Raw genomic sequence first — 13407 nt, forward strand, 5'->3', positions numbered from 1 at the left:
AAGTTTGTTTCCTGTAGGTCTCAGTCCTTCTGAGTGACCTTCCGGAAGCATCTCTGGAACCTTGTGAACACTGACTTATTAAAAAAACGTCCAACTAGGGCTTCATTCCCTAACAGGGTTTCCTTCCACTTGTACACATACCGAAAAAAAAAAAAAAAAAGGCTTGCTGAATTAATGAACCACTTCTCTTATCTATTTTTCCTGTTATCTAATTCTGAGGGGAAAGCTGGGAGCTCTGAGGGAGCTGGGAGACTCGGCTCACAACGCCTCCCTCCCACCCCGCTGAGAATAGCCTGGAATCCCTGAGACTGAGGGAGGGACGGAGACCGACCGTTCCTGAGAGACTGCCTCACACCAGCCTCAAGGAGCTGCAGGGACACCGCTCCCACCGAGGGTGAGTCCTTTCCTGGCCTTCCTGGGGACCCTCCACCCGGGAAGAGAGAGAGGCAGGGAGCTGGGAGGCCAGGAAGGCCAGGAGCAGCAGGGCGGAAGGAAGAGAAGGCCGAGTGAGCTCTCTCAGGCTGTGGGCAGAGGGGAGGTGCGGGGATAGGGGCAGGGAGAAGACCTGCCAGTGAGGATGGGCAAGAGGCTCTCAGACCTTTGAGGACGGGAAGAAAGGATGAGATTCTTGACAGACCAAACCGCAGATACAAGGCTTCCTTTCCCACTTCTTCCCTGTGCTACATTTTCTCTCTGTTTCCCTTTCTCCCAACTTGGTAGCGTGTAGTGTCTCTATTTCCGGGTTCAACCTCCTACTCCAACAATCAGAAATTGGTGGGGATGGTCAGTCTCTCAGTAAAAAGTAAATAAATACATACCACACAAAAATGCAAACGGATCTGACCAGGTGCCCCTGGGCCCGCTTGTCTTTGCTCGCTCCAACACAGATCCATGCCTTTCCCCTGGGTCCACGCTGCTGATGCTCAGTCTTGAGAACCCCTTGAGAAAGCTCAGGAAAACCCTTCCTGACCCCTGTCAGACCAGCCGGGTAGGCTCTCAGGCCAGAAAGTCTCAGCCGTGTTTCCTATGGCTTCATTAGTGAATTAGCGAATAGGCCTCAGGGCCCTCGGGATCTGATACTTTTCTTTGCCTATTTACAGGCCAAGGGTCAGCCAGGCTAGGTGTAGGGTTTAATTTTTCATTTATTCTGGAGCCAGACATGTGATGGGAAGGAGGAGTGGAGGTGGGTTTTGCAGGTGCACTGTAATGATTGTGGTTTTCTTCCCCAAGCCCACTGTGTGCTTTGAAGAGCTTGGTTGCATATGCTTTTGCATACAAGATAAAATGACCTCCCCTTTCTATAAATCCTGAGTTTGGGCAAATGAGCTTTGAATCTTATTTGTAGCTGAGAAAAGAGCCGAGTCCAAAAGGAGGGACACAGGTGAAGAAAGAGGGGCAGCTTTGAGAAAACACAGGTGGAAAGTGAGAAGATCCTGAGTCCAGAGTGAAGCATTACTTAACAGCTAAGGCTCTGGGAGAGTTTGAAGGCAGCCGGTTTGTCTGAGTTCCTCCCCTTGCCCAAAGGTTGAAAACAGACAAGGGCATATTTTAACCTTGCAGCCTTAGGGAGGACTGGGTGAGCCCTTTTTTGGAATCGGGTAGGATTTAGTGCAGTCTCTTGGTGTCTGTGCACTTACTACAAATATCAGTTCTGCAAAACAGAGAATGGAAAATTGTTCCTTGGTGTATGCTTCCCTCTCCCAAAGCCTTGCTGGCTTCCTCAAGGATAAATTCAAAAGCTGTCTCAAACTTTATTTTCCCCCTGCCCAGCTCCAGCTTGCCTTGGCCCTCCTCATTTCCCCGAGTCCCCACACACTCACTCTCCTGCGGATTCACCAAGATGGAGGGAAACTGGAAGGCTTTTAGCTGGGCAGGATTAAGGAAGTGCCAATATGTGAAATGAGGGGAAGCATGACTGTGAAAGTCTGCTAGAATCCCACAACCTATCATCACAAAACTGGCTTGGCTCTTTTATTAGTAGTAGTGATTAAGTGTTTTGTCTCTGTTAGTCTTATTTGGATAAATGGGCCTAGAGTAAAAAGATATTTGAAAGTCCCAATTTATGAAGTTGTGTTTTTTTTTGTTTGTTTTTTTTTTTACAGAATACATTGGAGTTCATTTTTAGTGATGTAGACATTTCCTCTTTCTTCTAAAGAGTTTGTGAAAGTGATTTTTCATTGACGAGTTCAAGGGGCGGGGGTGGGACGTTTAGACAGTTTTGTGAGGTTGGTATTGAGGAAATGGGAATAAGTTGCTCTTTATCCCTGCTCTATTTCTCAAGCCCAATAAAATATCCATTTCAAATGACTTTCTAATGCCTAGTTATATTTGCCAAGTGATTTATAGGACGTAAAGTTACAGTTTGCATGTGTAAGTCCAGAGATGTGTTAAGGCTGGGGACAGTAGAGAAGACGGCGTTGAGGGCTGGGGCAGCGCAGACACTGAATAAATTCAAACGATCAATCTCCAACTGTCTAAACACAGCACCAAGTGGAGATTCGAGACAATTATCCGAATAATTGCGAGGGGGGAGGCGGGCACTTTCACCTACCTTATCTAGATAAAGGGGCGACACAGGCAAATATTCGTGGCCCTGAAGGCCATGCCTCGGTTCTCTCCATGATCACGGGAATTGGGGCGATGTTTCTGTAGGTTCTGGGAGCTGAGTCGGGATGGGGACCGAATGAGAGGTTTCTAGAGAAGCTTAAAAAGGGCTCCCACCGCGCCACTGGGGGGCGAGGCGGGGGGGGGGGGGGGGGGGAACGTGCCCCGCGGCAGGCTCCGCGGGGCCTGATAAAGCCGCGTAGCAGATCTAAGGTCAATAAACCAAGTGGCGTCAGGCTCTGGCGGAGGGTAGGAAGGGACAGGAGAGAAAAGGGAGCAGGCTTAAGGTTGCCGGAAAAATGAAAAGGAACCGAGGACGGCTGAGTTCCAAATCTGGGCGCCAGTGACGAGCGCGCGGGGCCGGAACCCTGGGTCTCAGTGCGGGCGCGCAGCCGGGGAAAGGGAGCCGGCCAGGCGGACTGGGTGGGGTCCCCGTGGCGCGGCCCAACGAGAATAGCGACGACCTTAAAAGTGTCTCCGGGGAGGCCTTAGTGGGACGAGTCTGGGGCGAACAGTCCTAACCCCGTGGAGAGTTTGGTGAAGGAAACGAAAAGTAATTTTTTTTTATTTAAGGGAGGAAGGGGCGATGGAGATTCCCAAATAATGGGAACACTCAATAAAGCCTCAGGGACCCCTCAAAGAGGCAGAGAAATGCCCCTAAAGGGGGTGGGGGGGGGGGAGGAAGAAGACCGTTTTAATTAGTGATCAATATTAATCCCTTTTGGGTGGAGCTTAAAAGTTTACAAATTCACTTCACATCGAGGTGTTGTTTCTCCCACACCTTACATGACGGGAAGAAAGGTTGGGAGCAGTTACTCTGCCCAAAGTTACATCGCCTGGGTGCACCGCAAAGGGGCTCGAACCCTTTGCCAAACAACTCCTCATCAGGAGCGATCTTCCCGGGAGCAAGCCCTGTGAGAAGCACGCAGCCCTCGCGGAAACCCGGGCAATGGAAACCCGAAGGGACACTGCTCTCCCGTAGGGTGGGTTAACGTCCCGAGTCCCTGGTCCCTCTGGGAGAGCCGCTCGTACACAGTCCGAGTGGCCAGGTGGGAAAACGAAGCGGTGGTGGTGGAGACGGCTCCTGCAGCAACAGGAGGCCGGGAGGAAACCCCGAGCGCGCGACCACACCTTCTAGACCAGCGGATCTTTGCAAAGAAACAACTAGACCGCTTGAGTTCTTGGCCACTTTGCAGCGGAACCCCCTCTTATCGTTTCTATTCCTGGCGAGGCTGAGGTTAGGTTGGTTTGGACGCATTCAACCATTAGGGCGCCACATAGGCCAGATAACCTCACACGGGTGTCGCTCCGGCGGCCCCCAGCCTCCCGAGCGGGGGTAATGGGCGAGAAAGCCCAGGCCGCAGACAGCAGAGTCCAGGTCGCGGTCAGTCGTGTGACCTCGTGCCGGGGCCTGGTGCTGCTCAGAACGCGTCCCGGATCGCCCTCTCCCAGATCTGAGCTTGGGGAGCTCAGACCCCGGGAATGCTCAACGCACAGATGGACCCGGGAGCCGAGGAGATCCGCCTGCGCGCGCCGTTCCAAGGGCAGGGGCTGGCGCGACCCTGGACCCGCTCGCCCCAACGCCGCTGCCCTCACGGTCTGGGCAGCGACTAGGGGAGCGAAGCCGCGTCCTTCCGCTGTCGTTCCAGTCTCTAACGCCCACGTAAGGTCCCTAAACAGGCCAAGAATTACAGTAGGAGTTTCATCAAAACGTGTATTTTTACATGCACACACCCACCCCCAGTTAGGCTGTTCCGCATTTCAACATCCCCCTGAGATAGACACCTCCTTCCCATCCTAGTCGAGGGCGCAGCGAACCCGACTCCAGTCCGCAAAGCACTGGTTCAATCCTTTCCTTGGCCGGGTTTGGAGGGTTCCTAAGGGACCTGGATGGCACCCGGATCTGGCTCGCGGGCTTGGTGGCTACGGACGCAGAGTTCAGAGTCTCCCTCAGCCGCGTTCAAAGAGCCTTAATATTTCACGCACAGTTCCTGCCGGCGCGGAGGCCGGAAGCAGAGATTTCTCGAAGCTTCGGGACCTGGGACTTGTGGAGAGGCCACCGGATTCCCAGGCCTGGGCAAGCTGAAGTTCTGGGGAAGGGCACTGCCTTTTTATTATTTCTTGGCCGCAGACTCGACAGTTCCTCAGCGCCCCTCCTTCTGAGCCTAGAAAAGACTCCTGGCAGACCTTTCCCAAATCACTTTTCGCTAAACCCAGGGTCAGTAGTGGCAATCCTGCGCACAGATGCCCGCCCCAGGGGGCCGGTGTCCAGGCGCCGGGCGCGGCTTTTACCGGGTCGGTGTTTGGCAGGGCGGAGTTTGGAATGGCTGCTGCTTTTTCTTAGATGCCGTGATGTGTCGTTTCTCCCTCATCCACCCTACCCACCGGTCTTAGGGATTTTCTTTATTCGTTTAGTATTGTCTTAGCTTTCCCTGTTTTCTCCTTTCCTTCGTTCATCCCCACCCATCCCCACCTCCCTCTCTGATTCTCGTTCCCCTCCCTCTAATTCAATTCCTGAGTTTCCTTTTCTTGCTTAATCAAAATCTTTCCCCCTTACTTTGTTCTTTATCTATAAAACGTGCTCTTCTTTTTTAACTGCGTGTCTTTCTATTTGCCCGGTCCTTGGCGGCTGCAGACCAGGCTGATCTTAGTGACCGCAGGATGCTTCCAGACACACGTCCCACATTTAAAATTTCCCTGTGTCTGGCTTGATCTTTTCTCATCCCAACCATAGACCCTTCCCCCTCGTGAAAAATTCGTTTTTATTAATTTGGGTGTACCACTTGCATGCAGAACTTACTGGATAAAGATGTCTCCTTGGGTGAATCAGAAGCCTTCTGTTGGTGAATTATTTTAATGTCTGGATATTAATCTACACAGTAGCTGTGCCGTTTGTCCTTACGAAATTTCTTGAATTTCCACCTCTAAATAAATAGCATACTATAAAGTCATTTTCCAGTGGCTAAGTGGAACTCTACCAAGATTGATTCACTACAAAACATGATGCAGGGTTTTTTGTTGTTTTTTTTTTTTTAATGTTGTAGAAACATTTCCTACTGAGCCAGATGATTTGTCCTGCCACACCATTTATTATGGCTTTTCACTAACTGCAAGATTTAACAGGAAATTGATATGGTATAAATAGATAACTTTTCCTTGTTCACCAGCTAAGACTTTATTTGCTTTCTGTTATATCACAGTACTTCTATCATAATAATGATAGAACAATTAGTCTCTCCTTGTAGATAAATAATGATTTTGAGCATTTATCATTGTTTTATGTAGAATTTGTTGTTAGAGCATACATGAAATTCTTACTTTTTTATAATAGTGTTGATAAATAGTAGATCCTTTTTTGCTTTTAGATAATGACTGGAGACAAAAAAAAATCACTTGTAGGGGAAAAAATCCTTAAGGTTTATTTAAGGAACTTAAAGAAAACTCTAAAGAAACTTTTCCTTAACAAACAGGATAATTAACAGGTAAAAACTTGACCATGGAGAATTAGGAAGGGAGGTGAGAAAGTCAGCTATGTTTCCTCTGCAATGATGCAAGGACAACAAAAATTAAGAAAGGTACAGCCTTCCTGGTCTCATGCAGCAGTCGCTGTGCAAAAGCATCTCTCTGGTATTAAGGGGAGGGAGGGTGTTATCGTCAAAGTGTTTCCAGCTTCTCAGAAGTTGACAAGAAGAATCTATGAGTTACTGTCTTAGAACTGCTCCCTAGAATTCAGCAAATAGTAACTACCGGCCACTTCAGTAGTCACTTAAATGCTATAGGGGGAGGGAGTGAAGGATTTAGGGTCCAGAGCAAGTTCTGAGAAGAGGCGCTATGTGGAAACAGCCTTGGGGCCCCAGGATTTGTTAGCAGCTCTCTGCTCTCCCTTGCCTTCTAGATTCCCCAGGTTTCTCGGGGCTGCCTTAGAAAGCTCTCACCAGAGTGGCCGCCCGGGTTTGCTCCAGCCACGATAACGGAGGGGCTTGCTATCTAATCTGGACAGCAGCATGAACAATCCATTAGACCTCAGCATTTATCCGGGGCGGGGGTGGAGGGAGGGATGCGGTCTGGCTGCCCCACCCGGTTCTGGGAGGCTTTGAGCTAACCCATCGGCGACAGGAGGGATTAATGAAATAGAGAGTTTTGTGTGGACTCAAAACTGACCACTGAACAATATGCTTACTGATGCTGGTAAATTATAACTCTACCCATTGTCAGTGTAAGGACGAACTAGAATCCCTTTGGGTTTGGCAGATCACGTTTCCTTTTAAGAAGTTCAGAATATTTTTACATTATCTCATTCAAACTCTACACCAGTCAAAGGGCACTGTAAGAATCCAATAATCACCAATATTCCTTGGGACTTGGGAGGCTTAAATCCATCCACCATTCTTTCGGTCATTCATTCAGCAAACATTTACAAAGCTTTTCTCTGCACCAGGCATTGTGCCTTGTACTGACAGGTTAAATTATTTGCCCAAGATGAGAACTTCACTGGTGACCGGGGTGGGACCCTAAATCAACTATTCCAGTCCCGTGACTGCTCACTTCTTTACTCCAACACATACAAATCAGAGACGTCGGGAGCTAGAAGGGCCCAGAGGTTATCTGGTTCAGCCTTCCATTCAGTGCAGGAATCCCCTCCCCAGAAGGCCAGCAACAGTCTCTACCCTCTACTGGTGCAGTGACAATCGCTCCTGCCTAAGCTTTCCACTTGAGTGTGGCTCATAGGACTGGCAGGTCTTTCCCTGGGAGAAGACCACCTCTGCTTGCCCATACCTAAGCTCAGGGTGCTAAGTCCCTTATGCTGCTGTGACCCACAATATCCCCACCAACCCAGCTGTGTCACTTCCCCTTCAGACTTCTCTTGGAAAGGGAGATCCCGGGTGCTGGACAGGAACCCCTGTGAAACTTTAAGGCTCTATGGGTCTTAGTCAATCCTCATTTGCCCACAGAGGATATTTGCTGGCAGAGGAAACACTACAGGCAGTAGCCAAAGAATCACAAGAGCTTGGATTCTAGTCCCAATGCAACTCCCCACAAACTGGATGACCTCAGGCAAGTTATTTCTCTTCTATTTCTGGCATATCCTAGAAATAAGATGTATGAATGTGCTTCTTAATAGTGAGTGTCACCTTCTTCACAGATAAATCTTCCCTTCATAGATAATCTGAGATTATTCTCATTTACTGGTTAAAACCTTAAAAGCTACAAAAGGCAACTTCTGGGCAGTGGAACTCATGACAAAGAACATTCTGGAGACTTTAGATTTGCCGAGATACTACATTCAAATTTGGTCAGTGGTAAGAGTTTGGACTCCAATGTGATAATAATATGATTTGAATCCCATCTGTACTACTTACTGGCTATGTTATTTTGGGAAACTTTCTTAACATTTTTGTGCTTCAGTTTCTTATATTTTGAAGTGGTTACAAACTTTAGAGGACAGACAGGACCTCTCACCAGTCCCTGAAATAATCTCCAAAGTGTGATTCATTCAGTTTGGCATCAATGTTCCCCTTGGTTTCATTTGGCATTTTGTTTTGTTTCTTACCTGTGGCTCCAGAAATTAAATTTCCCTAATAAGGGATGGAAATTTACCTGACACTTTGTCAGATCTATTTTTAAGTTATCTTACCCAAAATTGAGTGCTGCTGGTGGTAGTAGGAATTTTGGATGCAAAAATTCTAGAAAGCAACGTTGCAGTATGGATGCAAAACCCTACTAGTGTTCATATTCTTTGACTCACTTTTTCCAGTAATAGAAATTTACCCCAAGGAAATAGTCAGAGGTTTACAAGGTGCTTTACTTACCAAAATTTATGTCAATTTGACAAGGACACATCAAACTTCTATTTATAACAGTGAAAAGTAGAAAATAACATGAACTCTGAACAGTAAGAATTTATGTACATAAACAGTGCAATGTATGTAGCCATCATATTGTTTCCTTGAAATATTTAATGACCTAGAAATGTCTCATATTTTTAAAAAATAAAAAGTAAATTGCAAAAGCACTCTATTCAGTGTGAAACTGTTGGGGAGAGTTTGGGGAAGGGAGAACACTAATGTTCTCAGGGTTTCTTTCTGGGTGGTGTGATTAGGACAGATTTTCTTTTTCTTGATATACTTTCCTGTATTTTCCAAATGAACTACAAGGAGTTCCTGTCTCTTTGAAATTAGAAAATGAGATGTTTTGAGAGGGGTGGGAAAGATTGACCAGATCCAAGATCTGTTTCTTCCTAAGATTTCATGACTATTGTGCTTCTGATAAAAGCTTATCCATTTTAGAGAATTCAGCTTTAGACTTCCTAAAACTCCAAGAATAGCCCTGGACTCTTGATTCCTGGCTAAATACATTTACAATTGGTGGGAGTGAGTTTTCCACAAAGAGGTCCCCTCATGTCCCTTTCGAAAATGTTTTCACAGTTGTCTCAGAATTTCACTTGTAACCTTGAGTGTTTCTGAAATTGAAAACAAGTCTAAGTTCTTGTAACTTTTCCTCTTCTCAAAACTCCCTTTGCTGACAGAAGGATGTGCTGGAATGTAAGGCCAGGTGCTGGTCCAGCTGCAAATAAAAGCTGATTATTCAGACTAGGGAGAAGAGGAGGAGAGCTTGGACAGGGGAGGGAAGACAGACATTTAGTGGTGGCCCAAAAGTTGGAGAGCGTGTTCAAAAGAAAAGACCTTTGTGAAAGCAAGAAAGTTAATCACTAAGAATGGGACTGAAGATCAAATGAATTACAAGACAAGTATTAATGAATGTCAGGTGCCATTATTGAAACGGAAATCATTTTAATTTGTACATAAATAAGTAGCAGTTTATAAAGATGAAGGTTGCTTCCTCCCCCTTTATAAGCAGGTGTGAGATGGGGTGAGGGAGAGAATGGTAACAAAAAGAAACAAAATCCCACCATAAAATTAAGGAGGCTTGAGGAGCCTGGCTGGCTCTGTGGCTGGAGCATGTGATGCTTGAACTCCAAGTTGTAAGTTCGAGCCCCACATTGGATACAGAGATTACTTAAAGATAAAATCTTAAAATTTTTTTTTAATGTTTATTTATTTTTGAGACAGAGAGAGACAGAGCATGAACGGGGGAGGGTCAGAGAGAGGGAGACACAGAATCTGAAACAGGCTCCAGGCTCTGAGCTGTCAGCACAGAGCCCGACGCGGGGCTCGAACTCACAGATGGCGAAATCATGACCTGAGCTGAAGTCGGCTGCTTAACCGACTGAGCCACCCAGGCACCCCAAGATAAAATCTTAAAAAAAAAAAAAAACGTTAAAACTTAAGGAAGCTTCAAAAACCTTTGCACTGAAATTTTTAACTTAATGTAACACATTTGGTCATGAGAAGGTAAAAGTAACATCAAACTAAAGATCAGTTTCATCATTGTTAATTAGCAAATAAACATTTAGCAAATGAAAACTTGTAGTCTGAGTACCGTAGGAAGTATAGACTTACAATACCACTCTTATTCTCTTTCTCTGTGCTCTATACTTTTTTTTTTTTTAACTTTGAGGTCAGCCTTTGTCTATTTGGTTGGTTGGTTGGTTGGTTGGTTGGTTGGTTGACTGTTTGGCAGTAGGAAATATGAATAGAATTTTGGTAGAACCACAGAATTTTAGTTTTTGTAGAATTACAGTTTTGTTGACTGTTCATCTCTGACCTTCTCCACTACAAGGTAAGCAGGACCCAGTCAAGCAACATATTTATCGTCAGGCCACATTTGCTAGCCCCCTGCACCGTACAGATATGGTGGGAGTGCTGTCTTGAAGAATAATTCTCACAGGGCTGTGTTCCAGACACTTTTGCTGACATCTTTACAACAACAATTCTCAGCAACAACTGCTTTCTCTGCACACATCTCTCTAGGGAATTAAACCCAAAGCCTTGGGCAGACCGTAAGTACTTTTCACATGGCCAGGGTGAACCCCAAAGCAAGGGGTCTGAGACACAAGGAGAACCAGAGCTGGAAAGGGTGCATATTTTCAAAGGCTTCGGAAAATGCTTTATTTTCTATTAGCTGGGAGTTCCTAGGTTTGTGGGCCAGTAAGATATTAACTGATTTTCTTATCAATATGTCATTTAGCATTCCCAGAAATTTCTCATCAGGCACAGGTTTCTTTTGAACACTCAATCTTTATATAATCTTTGTATAAAGATTATATAATCTATTTATATAATTTTTAAATAAATTTCAATATGTAATCCAAATAGAACAAGAGAGGTCAAACAATCCTTCTCTTGGCTCTGCTACAAACTGATTAACTAAACGGTACCTTGAATGGTCCTCTCATCTCTAAATTGGGGCCAATGAATAACATTTATCAAAGTGCTTTCACATGTATGTCACATTTGATCTTCACATTTTATTGCTCTTTGGAGTAATCAGTGTATTACTGGAGTATTGTGCCCGTTTTATAGATGAGGAAACTGAGACTCAGAAGTGTTGCATTGCCAAAGGTCACACCACTAATAAGTAACAGAATACAACTCAGAATGCCCTGCTCTAACTACCAAGTGCTGCCTTCCCCGCCCACCAGGGATATGCCAAGGATTCATGAGATAGTCTATACGAACTGATTTGTAATTGCTCTAATAGGTATTATCAGGATCCCTTAATTTCCTCTTTTGAAAATCATAGAATCAAGGGCTCTAAGACCAGCAAAGCTCTTAGAGCTGATCTAGCACCCCCCGCCCACCATCTTCCTTCTCCAGGTGAGTCCCAAGGAGGTTAAGTGATTTGCCAAAGGTCATCTCATGAGTTAGTGGAAAATGACCAATGTGATTTTTAAAAATTAGTTTAAAAAACTGCCTACCAAGCCCATTTTTATGGCTTATTTTAAGCAAGTTAATAAGTATACCAGACATAGCTTTAAACCCAACTGAGTAAATGCTGACACTAGTTTATAGATTTAGCAGATAAGTAGCAATAAGGAATTATTCATCTCTCATTTATCAACCAGCCTCTCCAAGGTGCAAGCTATAAAGTGAAGCAAATAGCACTTTAAGAGCCCCCCCCCCACATATGAGATCAAAACAGTGAAAATAAAGTGGTTTACAAAGCCATACTTTTACAATGTGGCTGTGACTGAGGTTTCCTGAAGTGTGAAAAGAGAAAGAAATTTGGGCAAATTATTGCATTTCAAAAATAGGAAATTTCTTATACAGAACTCCAGATTCAGTTTCTAGATTTATTCATTCAGTCACTAATTCATTCTTTTGAGTGTGTGTTGAGCACCTACTATGTGCAGGGCATTATGGGGGATCTGGAGAATTCCTAAATACTATTGCAGACATCAGGGATTTTTTTAAGTTTAACAAAGTGACAAAATAACGTGCACACACACACACACACACACACACACACACACTTGAATTTCAGAGTCAGCCGGTATAAAGGGAATGTTTATGTGGAAATAGGAGGAAAGAGGAGACTGCCTGACTGTTGGGGTAGCCACAACAAGGACCACACTGAGAAGGTGGCCTTGCCACAACCTTCTCCCCAACAGCATTTCTTTATCATGAGAATGGTGTTGGGAAACACTATGGGATGGTGGGGGGGGTGGGAGGATAAAAAGAGACGGTGAATTAATGGCCCCAATTGAGAAACACATAAAACAAATCCTGTCTCTTCCATTTAGCTAGGTATTAAATACAAACAAACTGGTGGAGAAGAGAAAGGAGAACTGATAGGTTGAACAGCAGTTGTAATATTTGTAATACAGTTCTAATGAGTAATATTAATGTGATCTGCTTATTTGGGAGGTGAGTGCTAATTAATTCCCACATATTATTCAGAAGGGCTGGCTTATTTTATTATTTTTAATCAATCCCAGTTTGTCAATGGTGAACCTGAAGCCCAAAGTTCAATGTCAATAACAGAGCAATCACCAATCCATTAGTGACTTTGCTCTCAGCTGCCCAGACAAAAGAAGCCGTGAAACTTCTCTTGCAGCCCCACATTCATAAAATTGAAGCATTTTCAAAACATTGAAAAGAAAACTTGAAAGATATATGCTCAAAACCCCTTATTTTGTAGATGGGGAACCAAGGCTCAGAGAGTTCAAGTGACAAAGAGTGACCATTTAATTCATGTGAAACTGATTGTGTGCGCTGCTAATAATTACCCAGGACAGCAGGCATAAACTGGAACACGGGATCACCCTATGAAATGATGAGAATTGGAACAACGATAAAGTCCAGAACTCCGCCCATTATGTGCCCTCCAACTTTTCTGTCTTATTTTCTTTATTTGGAAGGCTGGAATATTTATGAGTCCACAGGATATGTGGAAGATATTCAGTCTAGAAATATAATATATAGCGAGTGCCCCTTTTGGCTTGGTTTGTCCTTGGTTTAAGAGGGGCATGGAGTGACTAGAGTTTTGAATGTCTATGATTCCTTGAGACCCTGTGTCACATCCTCATACCCCCACCGGCCCCCCCACTGGGGCTGAGCCAGGGTGACTGTTTCCACCTTCCTACAAAGGGCAGGCTGAGCAGTGCTAACCAGGTTCCCAGACTACCCCAGAGCTCAGTGCTGCCTTATCGCTAATCTTCTCACCCTGGTGATTGTATCAGGGTGAGGAAAGCTTGGCCTTGGGGTTCAGATTTATAGAGGGGAGATAGCAGTTCCTATAGCAGCATGTTGAAATAGAAGAACAGGGTATGACCAGGGTCCCAGATCCCCTGCTGCCAGCTTTGCCATGAAATAGCTGTGCGACTCTGAGTAAGTATGTAGACCTTTCAGGGTCCTTGGACCAGAATCTCTGTGATGCCTTGCAACTCCAGCACACTACATC

The 13407-nt window shown here is 45.2% G+C and overlaps 1 protein-coding gene across 1 annotated transcript in view; it reads left to right on the forward strand.

Annotated features, from left to right (window-relative positions):
- The first annotated feature begins 230 nt into the window (after positions 1 to 230).
- The window catches only part of GATA4 (GATA binding protein 4), an 80408-nt gene continuing 67231 nt past the window's right edge, over positions 231 to 13407 (forward strand). The window contains exon 1 of the mRNA XM_058720848.1: positions 231 to 394. The gene's annotated coding sequence lies outside the window, so the exon portion shown is untranslated. The remainder of the gene's footprint in view (positions 395 to 13407) is intronic.

This window comes from Neofelis nebulosa, chromosome 3 (assembly GCF_028018385.1).
Source record: "Neofelis nebulosa isolate mNeoNeb1 chromosome 3, mNeoNeb1.pri, whole genome shotgun sequence".
In the NCBI taxonomy this organism is placed as follows: Eukaryota; Metazoa; Chordata; class Mammalia; order Carnivora; family Felidae; genus Neofelis; species Neofelis nebulosa.